This window comes from Haematobia irritans, chromosome 2 (assembly GCF_050003625.1).
Source record: "Haematobia irritans isolate KBUSLIRL chromosome 2, ASM5000362v1, whole genome shotgun sequence".
Taxonomy (NCBI): domain Eukaryota; kingdom Metazoa; phylum Arthropoda; class Insecta; order Diptera; family Muscidae; genus Haematobia; species Haematobia irritans.
Genome location: NC_134398.1, coordinates 17,097,285 through 17,110,308, shown reverse-complemented (window position 1 = coordinate 17,110,308; position 13,024 = coordinate 17,097,285).

The window sequence follows — 13,024 nt, the reverse complement described above, 5'->3', positions numbered from 1 at the left end:
ACTCACCATTTTCGGCACACCTCTTTATGGTCCTAAAATACCTCTAGATTTCCAATTTCAGACAAATTGGATAAAAACTACGATTTCTATAAGCCCAAGACCCCAAATCGGGAGGACGTTTTATATGGGGACCATACCAAAACATGGACCGATATTCACAATTTTTGGCACACGTATTTGTGGTCCTACAATACCTCTAGATTTCCAATTTCAGGTAAATTGAATAAAAACTGCGGTTTCTATAAGCCCAAGAAGTAAAATCGGGAGATCGGTCTATATGGGGGCTATACCAAAACATGGACCGATACTCACAATTTTTGGCACACCTCTTTATGGTCATAAAATACCTCTAGATTTCAAATTTCAGGCAAATTGGATAAAACCTACGATTTCTATAAGCCCAAGACCCCAAATCGGGAGGTCGGTTTATATGGGGACTATATCAAAACCTGGACCGATATAGCCCATCTTCGAACTTGACCTGCCTGCAGACAAAAGACGAGTTTGTGCAAAATTTCAGCACGATTGCTTCATTATTGAAGACTGTAGCGTGATTACAACAGACAGACAGACAGACAGACAGACGGACATCTTTATATCGTCTTAGAATTTCTCCCTGATCAAGAATATATATACTTTATATAGTCGGAAATCGATATTTCGATGTGTTACAAACAGAATGACAAACTTATTATACCCCCGTCACCATTCTATGGTGGTGGGTATAAAAAATGGGAAATATTTAAAGACAATTTAATGAAGTCACAGAAATTAATTATAGAAATAATATCCTTTTGTAGGTTTATACCATCTAACAGATTATTCAAATCGACACCTGGTGTAAGAAATGTATTTTGAGATGCCATTCAGAAAAGATTAAAGTAGAAGAGGACTCAAAACACTTCCGTGTGGAACCCCAGATGTGCACTTATAAGGTCTTGAACAAACCCCATCAATTTAATCTATAATTACTGTATGACATAAATTAGATTTCAACCATCGCAAAAAGATGAAAAAGAGAAAAACTTTCGAAAAATCTTTAAAAAAAAGTTTTTGATTAAATTCTGAAAAAATGTTTTTTTTTCTTCGAAAGAAATGCTTTACTATTTTAGAATCTCATTTCAGTATTTTCAATATTATATATTATGATGTCTCCTATTAGCGACAAGTCTGAAAGTATGACCTAACACGAGTCAGGTAAAATTTTTATTTCTACAGAAAATGGTGTCAACATTTATACCATCTTAACAAAATTTTATTTCTATGGAAATTTTGTCAAAATTTTATTTCTATTGAAAATGTTGTCAAAATTTAATTTCTTTAGAAAATTTTGCCCTAAATTTTATTTCTATCGAAAATTTTGAAAAATTTTATTTCTATACTAAATTTTTTCAAAATTTTATTTCTCTAGAACATTTTCTCAAAATTTTATTTCTATAGTAAATTTTTTCAACTTTTAATTTCTATAGAAATTTTGTTAAGATTTTATTTCTGTAGAAAAATTTGCCAATAGTTTATATCTATAGAAAAAAACGCAAGTTTGGTCAAAATTTTATTTCTATAGAAAATTTTCTAAAAATTGTATCTCAATGGAAAATTTATTCAATTCCGAAACGTGCGTCCATCCAACCATCTTGCAGTCTATAGGGCTTTGCCTAAATAAATTTGACAAACATTCATTTCCTCTGTTGGTTAAGCTACACTTGTAGTTTAGTTTAGCTGAAATCAAAAAACAACAACATTTTATTTCTATAGAAAATTTTGTAAAATTTTAATTCTATAAAAAATGTTGTCCAAATTTTAATTCTATAGAAAATTTTGTCAACATTTTATCTATAGAAAATTTTCTCAATCCTTCATTTCTATGGAAAATTTTGTCAAATGTTTATTTCTATAGAAAATTCTTGTCAAAATTTTATTTTTATAGAAAATTCTTTTCAAAACTTTATTTCTACAGAAAATTTTGTAAAATATTTATTTCAGTAGAAAATTTAGTCAAAATCTTTGTTCTAAAGAAAATGATGTCAAAATTTTATTTCTATTGAAAATATTGTCAAAATTTTATTTCTATAGAAAATATTGTAAAAATTTTATTCCTATAGAAAATTTTGTCAAAATTTTATTTCTATGAGAATTTTTTTTTCTATAGAATTTTATCCATAGACAATTTTGTCAGAAGCGTATTTCTACAATTCTTTTCCTCTGTTGGTTAAGCTACACTGTAGTTTAGTCAATGCATGGTTTTAAGCTGAAATCAAAAAAAACAACAACAATGGGTAAAGAAAAAAAAAAAACAACAATAACAAAACAAATTTTTATTTCTATAGAAAATTCTTGTCAAAATTTTATTTCTATAGAAAATTCTTTTCAAAACTTCATTTCTACAGAAAATTTTGTAAAATATTTATTTCGGTAGAAAATTTAGTCAAAATCTTTGTTCTAAAGAAAATGTTGTCAAAATTTTATTTCTATTGAAAATATTGTCAAAATTTTATTTCTATAGAAAATATTGTCAAAACTTTATTCGTATAGAAAATTTTGTTAAAATTTTATTTCTACAACGAATGATCTAAAATTTTTTCTATAGAAAATTTAGTCAACATTTTATTTCTATAGAAAATTGTACTCAGTGGACTTTGAAAGAATAACCTAACACGAGTTTGGCCAAAATTTTATTCTTATAGAACATTTTGTCAAAATTTTTTCTCTATTGGAAATTTTCTCAAAATTTGATTTCCATTGAAAATTTTCTCAAAATTTTATTTCTATAGAAATTTTGTCAAAATTTTATTTCTATAGAAATTTTGTCAAAATTTTATTTCTATAGAAAATTTTGTAAAATTTTAATTCTATAGAAAATTTTGTAAAATTGTAATTCTATAGAAAATCTTGTCAAAATTTTATGCATCTTGTCAAAAGTTTAATTCTACAGAAAATTTTCTTAAAAGTGCATTTCTATAGAAAATTTTGTCAAAATTTTGATTCTGTAGAACATTTTCTCAAAAGTTTATTTCTATGAAAAACTTAAAAAAAAAAAAATTATAGAAAATTTTGTCAAAATTTTATTTTTATAACAAATTTTATTTCTAGAGAAAATTTTGTCAAAATTTTGTTTGTATAGAAAATGTTGTCAAAATGTTGTTTTCTCAAAATTTATTTTCTATGGATAATTAAAAACATCTTAGTTCGAGAGGAATATTTTTCAAAACCAAAGTATCAAGAATTCTACCAATCTACCAAATAATAAAAATCTACAATTTTTGACAAAAACTACCCAGCAAAAAAAGCGTCGCCAAAAATGTAATGAAAATATTCTTTTTGGATCCGGATGTGGTGCAAAATTGACGCAGAAGCGATGTATTTAACATGGGCTTGTCATATGGCGGAAGTCTTTCATTTCAGCAGCCGTTGCACTGAATTTGCATAACTTCTTTAGGTATGATCCGAATTCAATGTTTTGGATGTAAATTAAAAAATTCTGTGATATTTTGTCAAATAAATAATTTTTTAAAATTTTTTATAATTTTTAATGGATTCTAATGCTTGTCGCAAACGTTTGACCTCAAATATTTTCAAAAATTCACAATATTTTCAGATTGGATTTAGCATTTTTTTCGACAAAATTTAAATGATTTGTACCATTTTATGAATTCTTGCTTTGTTTGCAATCTATTTGAAACGAAAAAGTTAAAATTACCCATTAAAAGTATGAAAAAAAAAACATGTTATAAAAAAATTGAATTAATTAACTTCCTGGGAAGTTGAAATAAAGAACATCATTGGGAGTGCATCTTCTTGAAGTGCTTTTGAAGTTGTGCCTTTGGAAGAACTTCCAAATTTTTTTGCTGGGTAGCTGTGGTAACAGTGTCTCAGTGGTCATATATTATATGTAATAAATTGTAGGTTTTTTGGTCAAAACCTGGATCGTGTAGTCCATATCTAGAATTTTAATTTATTGTTGGGATATAAAAACCCTTTTAATATGTATGTTTCTTATTTGTTTAGTCTAAATCTACTAGGAAAGTGGTTCAACATCTGTCCATGAATGAACCCATTAATGTGGTTATGGATTTATGATTAGACGAACTTTTGCTTACAATTCACTTCGATGAAATTTTCTTAAACTTAAATGTTTTTAAAACTAGACCGACGACAAAAGTTTAATGGGTTACAAATCGCTATCTATGAATCAAGATAAGAGTTTGCCTGTGGATTTATGAGTAGATACATCGCTCAAAATTCACTTCATAAATTTTCAAATTCTTTAAAATCATGCCCTGACCGACGATGAAAGCTAAGTGAAACGAATGAATTTTATAAATTGAAGAAGACATGGTGGCATGATAAGCACTTTCCCGAATAGGGGTTCCAAAAACGCAGACTATGAGGAGAAAATATATCTGGGGCAATAGTCAATAAAATGAGGCTTCATAAAGACACTTTCAACAAAATCTCCGTAGATTTTTCCTTAATTAAAAGAAAATTAAACTTTTTAATTTTTTTTTAATTTTAACAGCAATCGCTAGTGGAATTATTTCATTTAATTATGTGTGTACTTTTTACAAACTAAATTAAGTTAGAAAAAAAATTACCTTCCCCAAATCCCTGTGAATACCAGCGATTAAATATTTACATATTCTATTTCTTAGAATGTTTCAAATTTTGTTCATACTGTTCTCAATTGATGATTTGCCTTTTGACAGATTACCTTGTTTTCGAATAGACTTCCATGGTGTCTGGAAACACACAAATAGCCTATTTGTCTTACGTTCTATGTATTTTTAGTTTGACTTGAAGAAACTACATCAAAGAAATATTATTTATTTATAAACTATATTGGATATTTTCATCGATACATATGGGGTATTCCATTATAAAGTTAAAAACCATGATTAGGTAATTCTATTATATTTCGTTAGATACAAATGTTTCCTGAAACATCTCAAAGAAAGTGCCATATTAAGGATTTCCCTGTTTTATAGGTAAGCCTGAATGGCCACAAAATGTTTTTATAGGAAAACAAGTATATACGGCCTTAAGATCGACCAGGCCCAATCTTATGTACCCTCCATCATAGATTGCGTAGAAACGTAGTAGAAGTCATCCACAATCGAATTACTTGTGTTGCGGTAACACTTGCCGATGGCAAGGTAACTTAAAGCTTCCTAACACCGTCTTCTAAATTGTAAGTTAGTCTATATGTGGTTTATATTAAACTAAAAAAATTAGACACAATTTTTTACAGAAATAAAATTTTGACAACATTTTTTACAGAAATAAAATTTTGACAAAATTTTCTATAGAAATAAAATTTTGACAAAATTTTCTATAGAAATAAAATTTTGAAAAAATTTTCTATAGAAATAAAATTTTGACAAAATTTTCTATAGAAATAAAATTTTGACAAAATTTTCTATAGAAATAAAATTTTGACTAAATTTTCTATAGAAATAAAAGTTTGACAAAATTTTTTATAGAAATAAAATTTTGTCAAAATTTTTTATAGAAATAAAATTTTGACAAAATTTTCTATAGAAATAAAATTTTGACAAAAATTTCTAACAGAAATACAATTTTGACAAAATTTTTTAGAGAAATAAAATTTTGACAACATTTTCTACAGAAATAAAATTTTGGCAATATTTTCTATATAACTAAAATTTTCTATAGAAATTAAAATTTGACAAAATTGTTTATAGAAATAAAATTTTGAGAAAATTTTCTATAGAAAAAAAATTTTGCCAAATTTTCTATAGAAATAAATTTTGGTTTTGTTCTTTAGTCATTGTTGTTGTTTTTGGTTTAAAGCTGAAATAAAACTTTAACCAAATTTTCTATAGAAATATAATTTTGACAAAATTTTCTATAGAAATAAAATTTTGACAAAATTTTCTATAGAAATAAAATTTTCTATAGAAATAAAAATTTGACAAAAATTTCTAACAGAAATAGAATTTTGACAAATTTTTTTACAGGAATAAAATTTTGACAAAATTTTCTATAGAAATAAAATTTTGACAAAATTGTAGAAATAAAATGTTGACAAAAATTTCTAACAGAAATAAAATTTTGACAAAATTTTATATAGAAATAAAATTTTGGTTTTGTTCTTTAGTCATTGTTGTTGTTTTTGGTTTTAAGCTGAAATAAAATTTTGACAAAATTTTCTATAGAAATAAATGTTTGACAAAATTTTCTATAGAAATAAAATTTTGACAACATTTTTTATAGAACTAAAATTTTGACAAAATTTTCTATAGAATTACAATTTTGACAAAATTTTTTACAAATATAAAATTTTCTATAGATATACAATTTTGACAATATTTTCTATAGAAATACAATTTTGACAACATTTTCTACAGAAATAAAAGTTTGGCAACATTTTCTATAGAAATAAAATTTTGACAAAATTTTCTATAGAAATTAAAATTTGACAAAATTTTCTATAGAAATAAAATTTTGAGAAAATTTTCTATAGAAATAAAATTTTGACAAATTTTTCTATAGAAATAAAATTTTGACAAAATTTTCTATAGAAATAAAATGTTGACAAAATTTTCTATAGAAATAAAATTTTGATAAAATTTTCTATAGAAATTAAAATTTGACAAAATTTTCTATAGAAATAAAATTTTGAGAAAATTTTCTATAGAAATAAAATTTCGACAAATTTTTCTATACAAATAAAATTTTGACAAAATTTTCTATAGAAATACAATTTTGACAAAATTTTCTATAGAAATACCATTTTGACAAAATTTTCTACAGAAATAAAATTTTGAAAAAATTTTCTATAGAAATTAAAATTTGACAAAATTTTCTTTAGAAATAAAATTTTGACAAATTTTTCTATAGAAATAACATTTTGGTAGATTAATTTTGGCTCGAGTGGCAACCATGATTATGAACCAATATGGACCAATTTTTGTGTGATTGGGGATCGGCTATATATAACTATAGACCGATATGGATCAATTTTGGCATGGTTGTTAGCGGCCATATACTAACAACACGTTCCAAATATCAAGCGGATCGGATGAATTTTGCTCCTCCAAGAGGCTTCGGAGGCCAAATCTGGGGATCGGTTTATATGGGGGCTATATATAACTATAGACCGATATGGACCAATTTTCGCATGGTTATTAGAGACCACATACTCTTGCAAGAGGCTCCGGAGTTCTAATCTGGGGGTCGGTTTATATGGGGGCTATATATAATTATGGACCGATATGGAACAATTTTTGCATGGTTGTTAGATATCATATGTTATGTTTATACCGCGTACCAAATTTCAACCGGATCCGATGAATTTTGCTCCTCCAAGAGGCTCAGGAGTTCAAATCTTGGGATCGGTCTATACGTAAAAGTGGTCTGATATGGCTCATTTGCAATACCATCCGACCTATATCAATAACAACTACTTTTGCCAAGTTTAAGTCGATAGCTTGTTTCGTTTGGAAGTTAGCGTGATTTCAACAGACGGACGTACATGCTTAGATCGACTCAGAATTTCACCACGATCCAAAATATATATGCTTTATGGGGTCTTGGAGCAATATTTCGATGTGTTGCAAACGGAATGACAAAGTTAATATACACCCCATCCCATGGTGGGGGGTATAAAAATAGAAATACTCAAGATCGATAATAGTATTATGGATGAATTAGAAATTCAAAAACATATTTTTTTGTGTATGTGGCTGTTTATGATTTTAACCACGATCCTTTGCTTGCAAGGAGAGAATTTTAGTTGTTATTTCTTATACATTCTAATTCGATTGCGTATAAGTAACATTAATTATTTCACCATGGTGGCGTATGACAACTATTATTTATCATACGCCTAGACGTACTCTCATATTTAATACATACATTATGATATTTCATTGACTATCCCATAGGCCTTAACAATTTGGAAACTTATTAAAAATATATAGCTATGCGACGAATGATGCCATTAGAGAAACGTTGAAAGACAAAACATGACAGACCCCCTCGAAAAAGTAATCTATAAAAACAATGCTCCACACACATACACACAGCCACCCTTCCGCCGTACCAAAACAATATAACGAAATTATCGGCCAATATTTTCAATGTGAATAGTGGCAAAATGTCCAAAAGAACAAAAAACCCGAAATTGTGATAAAAACTATAAAATTGAAAAAGAGGCCTGCACAAAAATACTATCCGATATGTGAGAGTGAAAATTTTCTTTTTTTTTTTCTTTAACCAAAAGACTGAATAAAATTCCAAAAGATTTTTATAAAAAAAAAAATATATATTGAGTAGGACGAGTATAATGAGCAGATGGTGTTTATGTTTGAGGGATCTATAACGTTCAGTAGAATATCTACACCGGAGATGGTGTTCAATGGTATACGCACTAAGTGGTTCAGTTAACGCTCGGAACCGGATGATGTTGGATCGCCTAAAATATAGTGACCGGATAGTTGTCGTTTTATTATTGCTTTTTTTGTATGGAAATTTTGGAAATGAAAATCGTGTAGCGGTGCGTGTGTGTGTAAAATGAGTTTAATGCCATGGCATTAAAATCCCCCTTTAATGAAAATTGGAAATTTGTGGAAAATGCTTAAAAATATAATGGAATAAGAATTTTTACATATTTTAATAAATAAAAAAAGAAAAATAGAGAAAAAAATTAATGTTCACTAAAAATATAATGAAATCCCCCCTTAAATGAAAAGTGAAAATATAAAAAAAAAAAAATAAAAAATGAATATCAACTAAAAATATAATGAAATATGAAATTTTAAATTTTTAATAAATTAAAGAAAAAGTGTTTGTCAAGTTAAAAAAAAAACAAAATTAAAGCAAAAATATTGTAAAGCACTGGAAAGTAAAAAAAAATCATTAAGACATTAAAATAACTAAAAAAGAAAATAAATAAAATAATAAAATTGGTGCAATACTCAGAGAAGCATGAAAATTGGTGCAATACTTAGTGAAGAATAAAAAATATTAAAAAATATTCCAAAAATGGTTTACATAATTCTAAGTTTGAACAGATCTTGAAGAAAAAAATTCAAAGTAACATTATGGCTCTCTGAGACTCTGAACTACCTTTTGACATTGGATGTCCTGCGGTGCATGGGGGAATAGTTCGCAAAACTAAAGCATTTTGGGTTCCAACCTCGGTTGCCAATAGAGCCAAAAATAATCTACAAAACTTGGAGAAAATTTTACCAAAAAACTACCAAACAAAAAAAATTAAAAAAATGTATTTCTATAGACAATTTTGCCAAAATTTTATTTCTATAGAAAATTTTTTCAAAATTTTATTTCTATAGAAAATTTTGTCAAAATTTTATTTCTGTAGAAATTTTTTTCAAAATTTTATTTCTATAGAAATTTTTTTCAAAATTTTATTTCTATAGAAATTTTTTTCAAAATTTTATTTCTATAGAAAATTTTATCAATATTTTATTTTTATAGAAAATTTGGACAAAATTTTATTTCTATAGACAATTTTGTCAAAATTTTATTTCTATAGAAAATTTTGTCAAAATTTTATTTCTATAGAAAATTTTGTCAAAATTTTATTTCTATAGAAAATTTTGTCAAAATTTTATTTCTATAGAAAATTTTTTCAAAATTTTATTTCTATAGAAATTTTTTTCAAAATTTTATTTCTATAGAAAATTTTATCAATATTTTATTTTTATAGAAAATTTTGTCAAAATTTTATTTCTATAGAAAATTTTATAAAATTTTCATTTCTAGAAAAAATTTTGTCAAAATTTTATTTCTATATAATAATAGCAGAGAATAATAGCTGGAATTGATCTGGACAACGTTTACGTTTACGGCAGCCAATCTGGTTATGCAAAATTCCATGAGAAGAATATGGTCCTGTAAGCATAGTTGTGGGGGTCATATTGTATATGACGTCCTATAGGGTACATTAGAGCGTATAAGTATTATTAATTTAATTGCCCATGTGACGTATAAGTATTAATATTTAATTACATACTGAGATGTTTTTATAAAAATGGAATATCTTTATAAATTTTCCATAGATTTTCATCGAACAAATTCCAATACGTTCGTTAGAATTACGTCTACAATTTCTGAACAAAAGTAATATCCCTGCGGGTGCCTGGTGTATATGGACCAGTCCCAGTTCTGGTCAAATTGTATGGAAGGGACCCGTCACTTTAACATGGCTTTGGACCACGGTTGCCACTCGAGCCAAAAATAATCTACCACAATTTGGAGAAAATTTTACTAAACAACTACAAAACAAAAAGATCTTATTTTGTCAAAATTATATTTTTATAGAAAATTTTGTCTAAATTTTATTTATATAGAAAATTTTGTCAAATATTTATGTATATAGAATATTTTGTCAAATATTTATTTCTATAAAAAATTTTGTCGAAAATTTTATTTCTATAGAAAATAATGTCAAAATTTTATTTCTATATAAAAAAACACAAAAATAAAAATATTTCTATAAAAGATTGTGAAGTACCTCTTAGTTGGAGAGAAAGATTTTGCAAAACCTACCAAAGCATTAAGAATTCTGCCAATCTACCAAACAGTAAAAATCTACCATTTTTAGTAGAATTCTACCAACTGTGGCAACCGTGGTTCCAACTCGGTAACTACATGAACATGCAAAATTGTCGCATCTGGCCCCCAATAAAAACTCAAGATCCTGGCCATTATAAACGTGTGACTGCTTGTTAATCGGCGGATTTATTGGACTTTACTTTTACGATAATGAGTTTGGATCAATAGTTAGGGATATTGAATCATGCTAACTCGAGGTTTCTAATAGCAGAGTTGACTGGAATTGATTTGGACAGCGTCTATATTTACGGCAGCCACTTTGCGATTTGGTTATCCAAAATTTCATGAAAACAATATGGTCCTGTCTGTTGTTGTCATATTGTATATGATGTCTCATAGGGTATATTAGAGCGTATAAGTATTATTAATTTAATTGCCTGCGGGTGCCTGGTTTATATGGACCAGTCCCAGTTCTGGTCACAACGTATGGAAGGTACCGGTCACTTTGACATGGGTTTGTTATTAATGGGTAAATTTACACTTTGGACTACTATTGCCATTCGAGCTAAAAATAATCTACCAAAATTTGGGAGAAAATTTTACTAAAAAACTACCACACAAAAAGATCTTTTATTGTCGAAATGTTATTTCTATAGAAAATTTTGTCAAAATTTTATTTTTATAGAAAATTTTGTCAAAATTTTATTTTTATAGAAAATTTTGTCACAATTTTATTTCTATAGAAAATTTTGTCAAAATTTTGGTTATCCAAAATTTCATGAAAACAATATGGTCCTGTAAGCATAGTTGTGGGGGTCATATTGTATATGACGTCTTATAGGGTACATTAGAGCGTATAAGTATTATTAATTTAATTGCCCATGTGACGTATAAGTATTAATATTTAATTACATACCGAGGTGTTTTTATAAAAATTAAATATCTTTAAAAATTCTCCATAGATTTTCTTCGAACAAATTTGAAAGTACTCGTCAGAATTACGTCTACAATTTCTGAACAAAAGTAATATCCCTACGGGTACCTGGTTTATATGGACCAGTTCGAGTTCTGGTCAAAACGTATGGACGGGACCGGTCCCTTTAATATGGGTTTATTTTTGTATATTTTTATACCCTGTGCCACACTGTGAAACAGGGTATTATAAGTTAGTGCATATGTTTGCAACACCCAGAAGGAGACGAGATAGACACATGGGGTCTTTGGCAAAAATGCTCAGGGTGGGCTCTGGAGTCATGCTTCTCTGAGCGATGTCCGTCTGTCCGTGAACACATTTTTGTAATCAAAGTCTAGGTCGCAGTTTTAGTCCAATCGACTTCAAATTTGGCACAGGTATGTGTTTTCGCTCAGAATAGATCCCTATTGATTTTGGAAGAAATCGGTCCAGATTTAGATATAGCTCCCATACATATCTTTCGCCCGATATGGACTTATATGGCCCCAGAAGCCAGAGTTTTACCCTAATTTGCTTAAAATTTTGCACAAGAAGTGCAATTAGTACTATAGTCAAGTGTGCCAAATTTTTATTGAAATTGGTTCAGACTTAGATATAGCTCCCATATATATGTTTTTCTGATTTCGACAAAAATGGTCAAAATACCAACATTTTCCTTGTAAAATCGCCGCTGCTTAGTCGAAAAGTTGTAAAAATGACCCTAATTTTCCTAAACTTCTAATACATATATATCGAGCTATAAATCATAACTAAACTTTTGCGAAGTTTCCTTAAAATTGCTTCAGATTTAAATGATTCCCATATTTTTTACTAACATTTTGAGTCTATAGATTGTGTAGAAGTCAATCAAATTCTGTCCAGATCGAGTGATATTTAAATGTATGTATTTGGGACAAACCTTTATATATAGCCCCCAACACATTTGACGGATGTGATATGGTATCGAAAATTTAGATCTACAAAGTGGTGCAGGGTATAGGTTAGGTTAGGTTATGTGGCAGCCCGATGTATCAGGCTCACTTAGACTATTCAGTCCATTGTGATACCACAGTGGTGAACTTCTCTCTTATCACTGAGTGCTGCCCGATTCCATGTTAAGCTCAATGACAAGGGACCTCCTTTTTATAGCCGAGTCCGAACGGCGTTCCACATTCCAGTGAAACCACTTAGAGAAGCTTTGAAACCCTCAGAAATGTCACCAGTATTACTGAGGTGGGATAATCCACCGCTGAAAAACTTTTTGGTGTTCGGTCGTAGCAGGAATCGAACCCACGACCTTGTGTATGCAAGGCGGGCATGCTAACCATTGCACCACAAGGGTATAATATAGTCGGCCCCGCCCGACTTTAGACTTTCCTTACTTGTATTATAGAAAAATTTGTCAAAGTTTTTTTCTCCATAGAAAATTTTGTCAAAATTTTATTTCTATAGAAAATTTGTGCAAAATTTTATATCTATAGAAAATTTTTGCAAAATTTTATTTTTATGGAAAATTTTGCAAAATTTTATTTC